Source organism: Triticum dicoccoides, chromosome 3B, assembly GCF_002162155.2.
Source record: "Triticum dicoccoides isolate Atlit2015 ecotype Zavitan chromosome 3B, WEW_v2.0, whole genome shotgun sequence".
Classification (NCBI taxonomy): Eukaryota; Viridiplantae; Streptophyta; class Magnoliopsida; order Poales; family Poaceae; genus Triticum; species Triticum dicoccoides.
Window position 1 is genome coordinate 286,443,065 of NC_041385.1, and position 17,391 is coordinate 286,460,455.

Genomic DNA, 17,391 nt, shown 5'->3' on the forward strand with positions numbered 1-17,391 from the left:
TCCATGATTTAGAAACTTGTAAGATAGAGACCGTTTGAACCATTTAAAGATCAAACTTATAAGTAGAGACCATTTGAAACCGTTTCAAACTATAATCCATTTAAACAATTTCAACCATGATCTTAATTAACTATATGCATTCTTGAAGCTATTTGTTTTCATGATTTAGAGAATACTTGAGGATATTCATGATTTACAGACAAGTAGCTACTTATTTTCATGATTTAGAGACCATTTGAAGATCTCCATGATTTAGAAACTTGTAAGTAGAGACCGTTTGAACCATTTAAATATCAAACTTATAAGTAGAGACAAGTAGAGACCATTTGAACCGTTTCAAACTATAATCCATTTGAACAATTTCAACCATGATCTTAATTAAATATATGCATTCTTGAAGCTATTTATTTTCATGATTTAGAGAACACTTGAAGATATTCATGATTTAGAGACAAGTAGCTACTTATTTTCATGATTTAGAGACCATTTGAAGATCTCCATGATTTAGAAACTTGTAAGATAGAGACCGTTTGAACCATTTAAAGATCAAACTTATAAGTAGAGACAAGTAGAGACCATTTGAACCGTTTCAAACTATAATCCATTTGAACAATTTCAACCATGATCTTAATTAAATATATGCATTCTTGAAGCTATTTATTTTCATGATTTAGAGAACACTTGAAGATATTCATGATTTAGAGACAAGTAGCTACTTATTTTCATGATTTAGAGACCATTTGAAGATCTCCATGATTTAGAAACTTGTAAGTAGAGACCGTTTGAACCATTTAAAGATCAGACTTATAAGTAAAGATCTAGTGTTAAATTAGCATGTACAAAATTGGATAAGTGTTCAAGAAACTCCATATGTACTAGAAGCTTTTTATTTTAGAAACTCACTATGGAATATGGATCACTATTTATTTTGTAGTGTCGAAGTACTTTCTTTTGTCTATTTGGCAAATTGATGATTTCAAGCACGTTATTTGACACACACCATTCAATCTTGTAGGTTGCCACCTGGATGCTCTTTGGACTACGACATGGACATGAAGGCATTTGTTGTAGTGCCAAATCTTACGTAGTGATGCCATCTTTGTTCATTGTGTATTATATGCTGTGGAACTTTGTTTTGGGACTATATGCTATGGAACTTTGTCCCGGGACTATATATATGCTATGGAACTTTGTTTTGGGACTATATATATGCTATGGAACTTTGTTTTGGGACTATATGCTATGGAACTTTGTCCTGGGACTATATATATGCTATGGAACTTTGTCCTGCGACTATATATATGCTATGGAACTTCGTTCTTATATTTGTTCATTGTTGCTTATATTTGCTATGGAACTATGCTGTCCTGTTATGGTTCTGTGCTGTTATGGTTCTATACTGTGTATTAAACTGTTTAATTTCTGATTTAAAAAAAGGAGCTTTGTCATCAAGTGACAGACGGCAAAGATGCCACATGTCACCAGCCTGTGCTTCCGCTGACATTTTGCCGTCTTGCCAACAGGCAGGTTGACGGCAAAGAGGTATAGCTTTGCTGTCTGGGCCAGCACCAACTGACGGCAAAATATAGGTCTTTGTCGACTGGTAAAGGAGCACCAGACGGCAAAGTCCTGCTATTTTGCCCACTGGGAGTACAGTGACAGACGGCAAAGTATGCTTCTTTCCCGTCTGCCAAAACTGATAGTTGACGGCAAAGATAATAGACTTTGCCGTCTGGTTGGACGGCCGGTAGACGGCAAAACACTTGACGCCGGCCGTTAGACCGTCCGTTCCGTCTGGCGCAATGTTTTGCCGTCTACTTTCCGCAGAGTGACGGCAAAAATATAGATTGACGGCAAAGTCTTTGCCGTCAGGAAAAAAAGCAGACGGCAAAGTATTCTTTGCCGATTAATCTTTGCCGTCTGACTTTGCCGTCTACTTCCTGATGGCAAACTCTTTGCCGTCAAGATTTACGTCTTTGCCGTCTGTTATGCCCAGACAGCAAACTAGCAGTAAGTGAACACGGGGATGGAATCCATCCAGGCTTCCATATAGATGGAATTCCACAATTAAGTGAACATGGGGATAACATTGGTCATACCAAAAGATATAATGATGTATGCTCGAGGGATCAACCACGAGTAAGGCAACATTACGAATATCATTGGTTCTGGTTTGATTTGATAATAGCCCATACCCAAATCAAAGGTTGGATAAAATGATAGGTCCATTAACTGATCACGAGGGCCAGTCGATGAAAATATCAACTTTCTATAACACACATACAAGATATCCCTTAAAATGAACCAAGTCGGGCAAGATTTTATCCTCCAACTCTCCAAGTTGTTGTTTAGCTTAATCAACTAGCTCAGGGTATCCAACACGGATTCTTAGAGAAAGGTTGGTTTCGCAAACCAACTTGATCACGAACTCAACATAGCGGCCAGGTGACGACCTGGTGATACTTCCGAGAAGATATTCGAAAAATCACGGAACACTAATATGCTACCAAGCTCGAAAACCATCTTGCTTTTCATGGCAAGACGATATGATCAAAAGAGCGAGGGATTCTGTCACACCCTGCTTTTTGTAACATGGCATTTGCATTAATAAAGCATGAAAATTTGGACCAACAAAAACTTTTGCATTATTTGGCTTTTTATTTGGAGTTGGTTCTTCTCTCTGTGATTTTCAAGTGCTCTTTAAAAGTCAACACAACTCCACCTCATATACTTCATCTCCTTGCCCCAAAACTTCTGCCCAATTATCATGCCATGTGTATAGTGCAATATAGTATTTTCTTACAAAAATAATTTGGCCAAATAGTATTTTTAAAAAAATAGTTTTCCAAAACCCCCTGAACTAAGGTTTGCACTACAAGTACTTGTTTTGGGGGATGAAAAATATTTCAAAGATTATATTTGAAACATATTAGATATAGGATTTCCATAAACCACAAAAATACAATTTTAAAGGTAATTTTCCTATTTTATTTAAAGGCTTTTTCTTTAGGCCAGAAATAGTCTTTAATAGGTTAAAATTATTTTAAAGTTTCAAAAATGTTTGAGGAAAATCAGGGAAACTCAGTGGACATATATTTTTCGTATATAAGAGTTTAAATCCATGGTCATGTTCAAAATATTGGACAAAACCTCCCAAAACCATTCCTGCCCATTTCAAGGATTTGAAATATTTCTACAAGAAATATTTTCATAAAAATCCAAGGAAAATCCAGCAAGTCACAAATGCATATTGTGATTACCTTGCAAAGCCTCATCTCAATTAAGGTCATTTTGGTTCACCAAAATGCCCCCAAACGCCCTCTGACCAAAATCAATTTTGAACAACATTGTACTACCAACTTTCTCTCCTTGATCCCAACTTTTGTGAACATGATCACATGACCAAATGAGGCCACCACACCAAGTGGTGCATCAAGGAGAAGTGATTTGCTCAACTAGATCTGCACAAGTTCATTCCTGCCAATTTCTAGGGTTTACAAAAGTTGCATTGGCAACTTTGCCCAAATGAGCTCAAAATGGGTGGAAGGCCCTAATTATATGTGCCATTTCACCCTGTGGAGTCACATGACAAATGGAAATCATCTACTTGCCCAAACCAGCATCGAACACCTTCTGCCACTTTACCAAAATCCCATTTTTGGCCTCTCCCACTAATTTCCATGAGCTCTACTTTTGACCACAACCCCTCCTAGTTCCCCCTATCACCTGGATGCTTTTCTGCCCGAGGAAGCAATGATGAAGGGAGGGGGAACCCCATTTTTCTTCTATGGACAACAGATTCGGCCCTCCCTCTCAGCCTCCTTCTCTCACCTGAGCTTTCTAGAGCATCCAAGGCTCTCTCCAGCTTTTGCCCATGCCCCCTCCAGCTGCCAGACACAAGTGGCCACGCGGGGACGCGGGAAAACCGCAGATGCTGGTCAAAGTCGCGCTCTGGAGCGCCTAGCTGGGCACCCGACCGTTGACGCCGCGTCCCCCGACCACCTCGAGCCTCCCCCGCGCGCCAGTCGATGCCCCTCGATGTCCGCTCCATGCCATCAGGCTGCCCACTTGCTCCCGCACCGTCCTCTCTCTCCCGCAGCTCGCGCCAGAGTGCCGCCCCGCTCGGCCAATGCTCTCGCCTCTCCTGTGGACTACACGCAGCTTGTCCCTCTCCTCCTCTCTCTCCCTGGCACCCTAAACCACTCCCACGAAGACCCCCGGGCCCCCATTCCCTCTCTAACGGCCACCCAAGCTGATCCCGCGGGCACCCGTAGGCCACGCCAACGATGGACCTCGGCCAGCATATAAAAGGCAACTCCGAGCCCCTCTCTCACTCTCTGTCGCTCCTCCACACTCCTAATCAACCTCCCGCACCACCCATTCGTCTCCAGAGCCGCCCGAGCTCGAGATCGAGCTCGAGCTCCACCGCCTTGGCTCGTCGGTGTTCACGCGGTACAGGCCTCCTCCGCCCCCATTTTCTCTCGATCTGGAACCGCGCGGCCTCGCTGACCCTTTCCACTCTCTCCCCCACTCTTTTTGCAGCCGGGAACGGCCGGAACCATCGACGCCCGAAGCACCTCCTCCGCATGACCTCGTCACCGGCGAACCAGGCTGCTCCGGCGACCATCTCCACCCCCACCCGAACAGCGACACCCCCCTAAGTCCAACGGTACCACCCACGCATCCTCCCATGCCCTCTATTGCCGCCGACGAGCTTGTCGTCGCCTCTGGACGGAGGTAGACGACGACGGCCGTGGGCCCTGTCCGTCAGCCTCACGCCCTGACGGGTGGGACCCACCCATCAGGTTTAAAAACACACACGCGCGTGCACCGGTTCGCCCGTCGGCTGAAGGCGTACATTGCCTTTACGCCTTCGACGTGGCGTCCTCGCGCGGGCCGATTTCCCCCCTGGGTGTGGGGACCCCGACCCATAAGTCGAGATCACCGAATGCATGTGTACATTGATCCCAGAGATCAATGCTCACTAAACACACAGAAGCTAAATAACAAGAGTCTTACATCCATACATACCGTTTTACACAAGTAGGACCATTATGGTCAAGTCTTGAGTGTATCATCGCAGCAGAAATCTTCAATAACAACTTGGACCCATGCCATCTGCCTTAACCCTACAGGCATTCTGACTGGGAAGCGTCCTAGCTCGCATGTTCGTCACAAAGGTACACTTCATTATATCCTGTTCTTTCATGCCTGGCCAATAAAATAACCAGTGGCAAGCCAATGAGTACTTTGAATGTACTCGCAAGCAACCCATGTTTTGGTTCAAGATATAACAATGCATGATATAGGTAAATTTTTGCAGAAAGCTAGTTTTGAGTGCAATGACATGTTCGACAACTTGTAAGACATGCATCAGGAGAATTCAAGTAACCATGAGGACAAGTTATAGATATCAACATAAATAGAGTGGGCATCAACCCAACTCAATCATGTCAAGTCCTTTGACTTGACACAAGTAGATCTTCCCACTTATCCAAACACACACACTGGTTTGTAAACATGTGGACATAGCCCAAGAGCGGTTACCCAACTTTCCTTGACCGTGGACATGGCTATTCTAATAGTTTTACACTCTGCAGAGGTTGCACACTTTAACAACAAGATCCGGTGAACTTCTGTGTCATCCACGACCCGCGATACCTCAAGTACCCAGGGTAAGCACCCGATCACTATCTTTCCCTGGACGACACTAACAAGGAGTCCACTCGTTGTTCCATATCCTCACGATGTTTATCATACGAGACTCACTCGGGATCGTAACAACCGAGAGGGGACACAACGGTGTATCCGGTGCCCTCTGAAAATAGTCATGGCCGACCTACCTGGCACGACCCCGTCCCAAGAGAGAGCACCAACTCTCCTCCGTCACTAGTAATGCGGGATCCAAGCTAGTATCGGCCTAGGTAATCAATAGTGCCATTTCCCATATAAGAGTAGAGTGGTTGCGCATGTAAGGTTGGAATAACGGTCGCAACTTAAACCAATCCGTTTTGGAAACAACACACACACTTGCCTCGGTACACCACTTTGTCATCAAGTGGTTACCCAATGCATCATCTCCCCCGGGAATAAGTGGCACCCGATGGGGTTTTCGAAAAGTCTTTTGAAAATACTTTGTCTCCATCACCATGCATATTCCTGTCCCTTTTAGGGTAGCACTACTTTAGCATCCTATCTACTCCCACCGGCATAACCCTCATAGAAAGGTAGGGTCATGCATCATGCAAGTGTCAACGAGAAAAGCAACAGAGGCAAACCACCTCAAGTGGTCACCATTTTATGATGACTTTGATGCAAGCAACAAAAGTGCCATATGACATGCATAAAAAGGGTTTCTTAGACATGGTCAAAGGGTTGCTTGCCTGTTTTAACAAAGTCTTCGAGGTCTTCAAATATCTCTGGTCCAACTCCGAGCATTTCGTCTATTTCGTCAATTATCTACGAGAACGCCGTCCATAGCACTCACGCTTATCTTGCGTATTTTAGAGTATCCACTTTCACTTGTCTATGAACTGTATAGGCAACCCAGAGGTCCTTTACCGCGGACGTGGCTATTCGAATAGAGCACATTAACCCTGCAGGGGTGTACTTCTTCACACACGCTCTCGCCACTTACCACCATGTACACGTCGTGTATCTCGGTCACCTTCAAGCGGAAGCCTGGCGAGGGAGTCGGCCACGACCTGACTAACCACACAAGTCTCTAGTCCAGGTTTATCGCCTATTCGGTTTCCATCCGCAAGGAGATCCGGCCGGGGTGTCGCTCACAGCCCCAAACGATGTGAGCAGGGTTCCCAGGCCCACCATCCGGGTGCCACTTGGTACACCGTGCCATTGTGCCTAGTCTATCCCAAGCCCACCTCTACCGGGTGCCACTTGGTAGACTACTAACACTACCTACAAACACCAAAAACTAGTTGCAACTCCTAGACAGAGATCGAGTTGATTAATAAGTCAAGAGGGACACTTAAGCATTCCAATGTGTGGTAGTAGCTGTTCATTGATCACAAACACAGAACTCAGTTCCTGAGGACGGCCTCAATGAGATAACCCACCATGTACTCCTACATGGCCTCTCACCGCTACCTTTACTCAATTGTTTTCACACACTTAGCTCACACACAGTAGGACATGTTCACACACCTCCAATTCATCCCCGATGAATCAGACCTGACTCAACTCTAAGCAGTAGCAGGCATGAAAAACAAGCATGAATGAGTAGGCACATCAGGGCTCAAACAACTCCTACTCATGCTAGTGGGTTTCATCTATTTACTGTGGTAATGACAGGCCATGCAGAGGAAAGGGGTTCAGCTACCGCAACATGTAACAGTTGAATCGTTGTTGTCCTAATGCAGTAAAAGAGAGCACGAGCGAGAGAGTGGGATTGTATCAGAATGAACAAGGGGGTTTTTCTTGCTTGGCACTTCTGAAGATAATATAGTTCTCCATCGGTGTCATCGAATAATCGTCGGAACCACGTTTACTAAGAGGGGACAAAGACCGGCAACAGAGAAAGAACATACGACCAATGCAATGCACAATATGATGCATGATCATGACATGGCAATATGCTTGTGTTTGAGCTAATGCAACTAGAAACCAGATTAAATGAAGTTGGTTTGAACCAAGGGTTCAAATTCAAACTCCATATATGCTTATTTAAATGTCAATTATGCAAATTGCCATATACAGCAACCTTAGGTTGTTCAAACATGCATGCAAATGCCATAAATAGATTCCTTGAATTTTTCTGATAATTTTTCATATATAACTTATTTCATTTGGAGCTATAGATTAATTTCTATGATTTTTCAAAGTTTTGGACGTTTTCTAAATTAAAAAAATCATTTAAGATTTATTTAAACTCCAAAAAAGGATTACTGCGTCAGCCTGACATCATCATGACATCAGCAGGTCAACGGGGCACGGTCCGGGTCAAACCTAACAAGTGGGACCCACTGGTCAGTGACCCTGTGACATTTAGTGTCACAGACGGGTGGGTCCGGTCAACGGCCACGTCAGCGAGGTCAGCGCCAATGCGTGGGGCCACTGTGTTTAGATTAAACTTAAACTTTTTTTGTTAGCTGGTTAGTTAGGCAGTGGGGCCCGCATGTCAGTGAGCCAGGGGGTTAGTTAGCGGGTCAATTAGTCACTAATGATGTGTCCACGTCATCCAAAACGGGGGTTAGCCGCCGGTGCTAATCGTGACACGGCGGGGTTGCCCGTCCGGCCAACTCTGGCGACAAGAGGTCGCGCGGCCGGTCGCGTTGGAACGCCTGCAGCAGGGTGCATTAGATGGTGGTGGTGGCTGGACCTGGGGTGGTTTGTGGCCGCGGCGGCGGCAAGTTGGGCAGCGGCCAGAGTTTGGGTGTGCACGGGGTTGCGGCTACGGTGCGGGGCAGGCCTAACAGGTGGGCGATTCGAGCTCCTGGAGACTCCCTGAGTGCGTTGACATGCTCGGAGGCGAGCTTGCACGGCCATAGCCGCGGTGGCGGCATGGCCGGCGGCGAGGAGCTATCGGCTCTAGTGAAACTAGGGCTACGTCGTGCAAAAGAGGAGGGGAAGAGAGGGGTTCGGAGCGGGAGCTCGCAGAGATGCCGAAGAGGAGTTCAGCGAGCCCGGGGAGGTCCTGGCAGGTGCCGAATCAACCAGAGGTGAGCTCGGGTGCCTGAGGTTGAAGACGAGGCGGAAACATCATTGCAGTGCTCCCGGGGTCGAACGGACTGGTGTAGACGATGCAGGAGACGACGCCGGTCCTTCTGGATGGTTCGACAAGGCGAGGGGTGGACGGTGGCCATGGTGGTTCTCTTCGGCGGCGGCGGGCGCATTCGGTGAGGAGAACAGAGGAGGGGGAGAGCGTTCGGGGGAGAGATAACAAGAGCCAGATGGCTCTGGGGGTCACGTGGCATCGTCTGGACTCGTCGAGGAGGAGCGAGGCAGACATTGAGGGAGGAGGTGGCCGGGTGCGTGCCGGTGCGCGGTGGCCACACGCCTCGCATCCTTCTGGCGCGAGGTGGGAGATAGTGGTGGCTCTGGTGGGCCGGGCCAGGTAAGTGCGCCACAAGGTGGGCTGCACAGGTAACCTCAGGTGGGTTTTCTCTCTCTCTCTTTTTCTAATTCTTTTCTGTTTTTCTATTTCTTCTATAGTGTCAGGGCTTTATTAAAAATACTTAGCATACTCAAAAATCATGAAACTTTCTCAAGCCCACTATTTGGAATATATCCAACAGTAAACATTTAAGTTTAAGATTATTTGGACATTTAAAATATTTATTGCATTTAAATGTCCAAATGCAAATAGAGTATGATTTAATTCAGAGCCCAAATAGATCATGGAAAAATGTGTGTCACCTCTGGTTATTGTTTACAGCATTTTCCATAAATGATGAACATTTTTGAAAGCCATTTGGATTTACTGAAAATATTTTAGGTGAACCTAGTGATTTCCTTTGATGCCAAGGGTTTAGGCAATCCCCATTTCAAGTTTCAAACAAATATAGACATGATGCATGTATGCTTATGAAACTAATTGCAATCAAACTCTAGGGCTTTGACAACTCACCCCCGCTAAACAGGAATATGGTCCCGAGATTCAAGACGTGAGGTAAGAAGACAAAGGGGGTACAAGCTAACATGATCTTCATGATCCATTGCTTCAGATCGATCTTGGCGTCCTTCCTTTCAAGATCTTCATCCAACACGATGACGACGTACAGGAACTCTACCGGAATCAATCTTCTCGAAGATCGGGCAACTCAAGATCAACTCTTAGGGTGAGATATAAACCATCTCTTGAGATGAGACACGAAACATACATTCGGGGGGATGGGGGGTAACAGATGACGAAGGTCCACTAGGTAGGCAACAAATCCACGCTCGATCAGGATGTAGCGAGGAGTTAACTGCCATGATTCCACAACAGGGCACCTTGGGGAAGGTGACTCGTAGAGTTATTCCCTTAGATGGAAAAAGAATTACGTTTGATGTCTAGATCATTGAAACTCTTTATACCAGCCTAAGGCAATCACAATCGATCGTTTGGCGGAGTTCAAAGGAATGGCATATCCGGATTCGAATGGATGATGTGGACTACCTTGTTGGACCCATGGTAAGACCACTTTTGAAGATGATCTTGGACAACAACTACTGAGAAGAGCAGCCCATGGAATTTGGCACAATGGTAGGGTAAGCTGGGAACAAAATGCAAATGTTGGGAATGTTCCAACCATCATATCAGCCTGAGATTTAGATCTAGTTGGTAACGGGATATTTCAGACAGCATGTCTGGAAAAGGAAAGGTTGCAACACAAATCGACTAGACGATGTTGCGAGATTCTTGGGAGATGAACTATGGTAGTAAGCTCCAAAACATGAGCCGGTTCTGCTACATACATGTGAACACACTGTCCCAGACAAACATGACCACGTAGTAGTCTTATAACAAAACACTACCGAGTTCAAGTGGGGAACCATCACTGCGGATAACGAAGTCATTGATTAAGCCCGGGTTAGCTCCTTAAAAGGAACTTCTTCTCCTTCAACAAATCAATCAGTGGCTTGGTGTGCTAGGGACACATATAGAATGAAGGTTGCAAGTCTCCAAACCATAGAATACTTCGCAAGTATGCATGATTGATTTGGGATGATTCCAGAGGAGGCAAAACAAACTTTCTCTAATTCATGGTGGCAACTTACATCAAATGCACATGAACTTAGAGGAAGTCACTACTTTCGTTCAAACATAAACTTCATGAGGTAGCACGAAGAAGATGCTTTCAAAAGTTTCCAACACTAACTTAGATATTCCACATGAATCATGGACAAGATGAAGATGTTGTCAATGGGCTCAACAACAATCCATCCAGGCTTCCATATAGATCGAATTCCACAATTAAGTGAACACGGGGATAACATTGGTCAGACAAAAAGATATAATGATGTATGCTAGAGGGATCAACCACGAGCAAGGCAACATTATGAATATCGTTGGTTCTAGTTTGATTTGATAATAGCCCATACCCAAATCAAAGGTTGGATAAAATGATAGGTCCATTAACTGATCACGAGGGCCAGTCGATGAAAATATCATCTTTCTTTAACACACATACAATATATCCCTTAAAATGAACCAAGTCGGACAAGCTTTTATCCTCCAACTCTCCAAGTCGTTCTTTAGCTTAATCAACTAGCTCAGGGTATCCAACACGGATTCTTGGAGAAAGGGTGGTTTCAAAAACCAACTTCATCACAAACTCAACATAGCGGCCAGGTGACGACCTGGTGATACTTCCGAGAAGATATTCGAAAAATCACAAACCACTGATATGCTACCAAGCTCGAGAACAATCTTGCTTTTCATGGCAAGACGATATGATCAAAAGAGCGAGGGATTGTGTCACACCCTGCTTTTTGTAACATGGCATTTGCAATAATAAAGCATGAAAATTTCGACCAACAATAGCTTTTGCATTATTTTGCTTTTTATTTGGAGTCGGTTCTTCTCTCTATGATTTTCATTGCTCTTTAAAAGTCAACACAACTCCACCTCATATACTTCATCTCCTTGCCCAAAAAATTCTGCCCAATTATCATGCCATGTGTATAGTCCAATATAGTATTTTCTTACAAAAATAATTTGGCCAAATAGTATTTTCAAAAAAATAGTTTTCCGAAACCCCCTGAATTAATGTTTGCACTACAAGTACTTGATTTGGGGGATGAAAAATATTTCAAAGAGTATATTTGAAACCTATTAGATATAGGATTTCCATAAACCACAAAAATATAATTTTAAAGGTAATTTTCCTATTTTATTTAAAGGCTTTTTCTTTAGGCCAGAAATAGTCTTTAATAGGTTAAAATTATTTTAAAGCTTCAAAATGTTTGAGGAAAATCAAGGAAACTCAGTGGACATATATTTTCCATATATAAGAGTTTCAACCCATGGTCATGTTCAAAATATTGGACAAAACCTCCCAAAACCATTCCTGCCCATTTCAAGGATTTGAAATATTTCTACAAGAAATATTTTCATAAAAATCCAAGGAAAACCAAGCAAGTCACAAATGCATATTGTGATTACCGTGCAAAGCCTCATCTCAATTAAGGTCCCTTTGGTTGACCAAAATGGCCCCAAACCCCCTTTGACCAGAATCAAATTTGAACAACTTTGTACTACCAATTTTCTCTCCTTGATCTCAACATTTGTGAAAATGGTCACATGACCAAATGAGGCCACCACACCAAGTGGTGCATCAAGGAGAAGTGATTTGCTCAACTAGATTTGCACAAGTTCATTCCAGCCAATTTCTAGGGTTTACAAAAGTTGCATTGGCAACTTTGCCCAAATGAGCTCAAAATGGGTGGAAGGCCCTAATTATATGTGCCATTTCACCCTGTGGAGTCACATGACAAATGGAAATCATCTACTTGCCCAAACCAGCATCAAGCACCTTTTGCCACTTTACCAAAATCCCATTTTTGGCCTCTCCCAATAATCTCCATGAGCTCTGCTTTTTACCACAACCCCTCCTAGTTCCCCCCTATCACCTGGATCCTTTTATGCCCAAGGAAGCAATGATGAAGGGAGGGGGAACCCCATTTTTCTTCTCTGGACAACAGATTTGTCCCTCTCTCTCAGCCTCCTTCTCTCCCCTCAGCTTTCTAGAGCATCCAAGGCTCTCTGTAGCTTTTGCCCATGCCCCCTCCAGCTGCCAGACACAAGTGGATGCATGGGGACGCGTGAAAACCGCGGATGCCAGCCAAAGTCGCGCTCTGGAGCGCCTGGCTGGGCACCCGACTGTTGACGCCGCGTCCCCCGACCACCTCGAGCCTCCCCCGCGCGCCAGTCGATGCCCCTCGACGTCCGCTCCATGCCAGCAGGCTGCCCACTTGCTCCTGCGCCCTCTTCTCTCTCCCACAGCTCGCGCTAGAGCGCCGCCCCGCTCGGCCAATGCTCGCGCCTCTCCTGTGGCCCGCCTGCAGCTCGTCCCTCTCCTCCTCTCTCTCCCTGGCACCCTAAACCACTCCCACGAAGACCCTCGAGCCCCCATTCCCTCTCTAACAGCCACCCGAGCCGATCCCGCAGGCACCCGTAGGCCACGCCTACGATGGACCTCGGCCAGCCTATAAAAGGCAAACCCGAGCCCCTCTCTCACTCCCTGTCACCACCCCACACTCCTAATCAACCTCCTGCACCACCTATTCGTCTCCAGAGCCGCTCGAGCTTGAGATCGAGCTCGAGCTCCGCCACCTCGGCTCGTCGGCATTCGCGCGGTACAGGCCTCCTACGCCCCCATTTTCTCTCGATCTGGAACTGCGCGGCCTCGCTGACCCTTTACCCTCTGTCCCCCGCTCTTTTTGCAGCCGGGAACGGCCGGAACCATGGACGCCTGAAGCACCTCCGCCGCGTGACCTCGTCACCGGCGAACGAGGCTGCTCCGGCAACCATCTCCACGCCACCCGAACAGCGACATCCCCCTGAGTCCAATGGTACCACCCACGCATCCTCTCGTGCCCTATATCGCTGCCGGCGAGCTCGTCGTCGCCTCTAGACGGAGGTAGACGACGACAGCCATGGGTCGTGTCCATCAGCCTCACGCCCTGACGGATGGGACCCACCCGTCAGGTTTAAAAACGCACACGTGCGTGCACTGGTTCGCCCGTCGGCTGAAGGCGTACTTTGCCTTTACGCCTTCGACGTGGCGGCCTCCCACGGGCCGATTTCCCCCCTGGGTGTGGGGACCCCGACCCATAAGTCGAGATCACCGAATGCACGTGTATAGTGATCCCAGAGATCAATGCTCACTAAAGACACAGAAGCAGAATAACAAGAGTCTTACATCCATACATACCGTTTTACACAAGTAGGACCATTATGGTCAAGTCTTGAGTGTATCATCGCAGCGGAAATCTTCAATAACAACTTGGACCCATGCCATCTGCCTTAACCCTACAGGCATTCTGACTGGGAAGCGTCCTAGGTCACATGTTCATCACAAAGGTACACTTCATTATATCATGTTCTTTCATGCCTGGCCAATAAAATAACCAGTGGCAAGCCAATGAGTACTTTGAATGTACTCACAAGCAACCCATGTTTTGGTTCAAGATATAACAATGCATGATATAGGTAAATTTTTGCAGAAAGCTAGTTTTGAGTGCAATGACATGTTCGACAACTTGTAAGACATGCATCAGGAGAATTCAAGTAACCATGAGGACAAGTTACAGATATCAACATAAATAGAGTGGGCATCAACCCAACTCAATCATGTCAAGTCCTTTGACTTGACCCAAGTAGATCTTCCCACTTATCCAAACACACACACTGGTTTGTAAACATGTGGACGTAGCCCAAGAGCGGTTACCCAACTTTCCTTGACCGTGGACACAACCATTCTAATAGTTTTACACTCTGCAGAGGTTGCACACTTTACCCACAAGATCCGGGGAACTTCCATGTCATCCACGACCTGCGATACCTCAAGTACCCGGGGTAAGCACCCGATCACTATCTTTCCCCAGTTGTTGTTCCGTATCCTCACGATGTACATCATACGAGACTCACTCGAGATCGTAACATCCGAGAGGGGACACAATGGTGTATCCGGTGCCCTGTGAAAACAGTCATGGCCGCCCTACCTGGCACGACCCCGTCCCGAGAGAGAGCACCAACTCTCCCCCGTCACTAGTAATGCGGGCTCCAAGCTATTATCGGCCTAGGTAATCAATAATGCCCTTTCTCATATAAGGGTAGAGTGGTTGCGCATGTAAGTTTGGAATAATGGTCGCAACTTAAACTAGTCCGTTTTGGAAACAACACACACACTTGCCTCGGTACACCACTTCGTCATCAAGTGGTTACCCAACTCATCATCTCCCCTGGGCATAAGTGGCACCAGATGGGGTTTTCGAAAAGTCTTTTGAAAATACTTTTTCTCCATCACCATGCATATTCCCATCCCTTTTAGCGTAGCACTACTTTAGCATCCTATCTACTCCCACCGGCATAACCCTCATATAAAGGTAGGGTCATGCATCATGCAAGTGTCAACGATAAAAGCAACGGAGGCAAACCATCTCAAGTGGTCGCCATTTTATGATAACTTTGATGCAAGCAATAAAAGTGCCATATGACGTGCATAAAAAGGGTTTCTTAGACATGGTCAAAGGGCTGCTTGCCTATTTTAACAAAGTCTTCGAGGTCTTCAAATATCTTTGGTCCAACTCCGAGCATTTCTTCTACTTCGCCAACTATCGTCGGAAACAACCATAATAAGCAACACGACTAGGCAAAAATAAAAGTGCTCTAAAAATGTGAGTTGGACTTTTCTAGGATGCCTCTGGTCATATGAGGAATGACCAAGGTGATTTCACTGGAAGTGGATCAATGGATATTTCTAAACATTTCGATATGATGGAATAAGGGATTTAATTGATCTGCAAGTTGTCTACAAAATGCCTTTTTATGAAAATGAGTAACATTACCCATTAAATCAGGCATGATTTTAGAAACATTTAGAAATTGGTTTCACTAGATTTGGAGTTGAAATGAATATAATATGGATTTTTTAAGTGGACTTAGGTGGATAAATGACCTTTTTTTAAGTGTCCAGTGAAAACCAAGAACAACAAAAATGTCCACTGTCGCCCATTAATTAGGACTTGATTTATGGAGTCAGTAGAAATTTGATTTATCAAATTTGGACACTATTTGAATTCTCTAGAGAGTTTTGAAGCTATCTGGAAAAGAAAAAGGAAAGGAAAAAGGGCTTTACCATTATCCAGCACACTGGGCGTAGTTTAGTAGTGGGCCGGCCCAGTGGCTTAGACGCGCGGGTGAGGAGGGGTGACGTCGGAGGCATATTTCTCGCGGCCCGTCTCCACTTAAACGGCGGGCCCCAGCCGCTGGGTCGCTGACGCGCGGGGCCCAGCGCTCAGGCCATCGCCTTCCTCCCGCTCGAACAAAGCAGAGGCAGGGGAGTGGAGGCCGAGTGGGCGCCGGCGCTCTCCCGGGCAGCACGGTCCACCTCCGGCGGCACCCGGCACACCGTCGGACTCAGCGCGACGAGGCGCAGCTGTCCATGTGCTGCACGCACACGCCGATGCTCGGAGTTGAGCAGGGCTTCGGGTCCAGCGGATGGAGGCGGCGGGCTTGGTATTGGCGCCCTCTTTGGCTGCGGAGGAGGGGTCCTAGGGTGTTGGGGAGGTTCATGGAGGCTTGGGGGTGCGACGGACCGGTTCAGAGGAGGAAGGGATGCAGGGGCGGCTCGAATTTGAGCGGGGGTCCGAGGCGGCAATGGCGGCAAAGGAGGAGGGAGAAGGCACGGGAGGAGGAGTGGGTTGGTCCGGGGGTGCACGGGAGGGAGAGGGAGCAGTTGGAGACAAGAGAAGGCTCGGGGGTGGCCTTATACGGGCGCGCCCGGGAGGTGCCGTAGGCGGGCCGCACGGCCACGGCCCGTGGCATTGCCAGAGGCCAAAAGGGCGTTCTGGTGCGTGCCCGGGGTGCTCGTGGTCGTGGTCCAGGCCGAGAGGAGAGGAGAGAGGGAGCAGGGTGAGCTCCAGGAGGGCCCTGAGTTGGGCGGCGTCGGGCGAGCTCAGCAGGGTGAGAAGGAGAGAGGGGAAGGAGGGGGCCGATTAGCTAGCGTGCCGTGGACGTCAAGGCGACCTCGGGAGACATGGACCCAGCGCCCAAGGTCGTCGAGTGCCTTGGAATGGGCAAGCTACAGTGCGAGAGTGCACTGTAGCGTGCTCCAGAGCGCGTCCATGGCATGCCATGGCATTTTAATAGTGTCATGGGCATGTCTTATAGTGTCTAGGGGTTTTGGGGGAGAGTAAACAAGGTAGGAGTGGCATTGGATGCCCTAGAGAGCCACTAGATGAGAGGGGAGGTGGAGAGAGAGGTGAAAAGTGGTTGTCCAGAGGGGGAAAATGGGGTTTTACCCCATCAATCATGGAGCTTTGGAAGAGGGGGGGCTACTGGAGGTTGCTGGTGATCAGGTTCAGCTGTGGTAAAAATTTGGGCTCATGGAGATTAGTGGAAGAGGTCAAAATGGCAGAAGGTGTTTGTTGTTGGTTTGGGCAAGAAAATTAATTCCACTTGCCATGAGAATTAACAGGATCGAATGGCACTTAGAAATAGTGTGTTCTACCAAATTTAAGCTCATTTGGGCAAAGTTGACATTGCAACTTTTGTAAACCCTAGAAATCAACAGAAATGGGTTTTCCAAGATCTAGTCATGCAAAACCATTTTCCTTGATTCACCACTTGGTGTAGTGTCATTATTTGGGGATTTGAATATGTCCACAAAAATTCAGATCGAAAGTACACACTTGGCAATGTAGAGTTGTTCAAATTTGGTTCTG

The 17,391-nt window shown here is 46.6% G+C and overlaps 1 protein-coding gene across 2 annotated transcripts in view; it reads left to right on the forward strand.

Moving 5' to 3' along the window:
• Positions 1-1,325, forward strand: part of LOC119281256 — a 4,356-nt gene extending 3,031 nt beyond the window's left edge. For both annotated transcript variants that reach the window (XM_037561831.1, XM_037561832.1), the window contains exon 6: positions 1,016-1,325. The gene's annotated coding sequence lies outside the window, so the exon portion shown is untranslated. The remainder of the gene's footprint in view (positions 1-1,015) is intronic.
• The last annotated feature ends 16,066 nt before the right edge of the window (positions 1,326-17,391 follow it).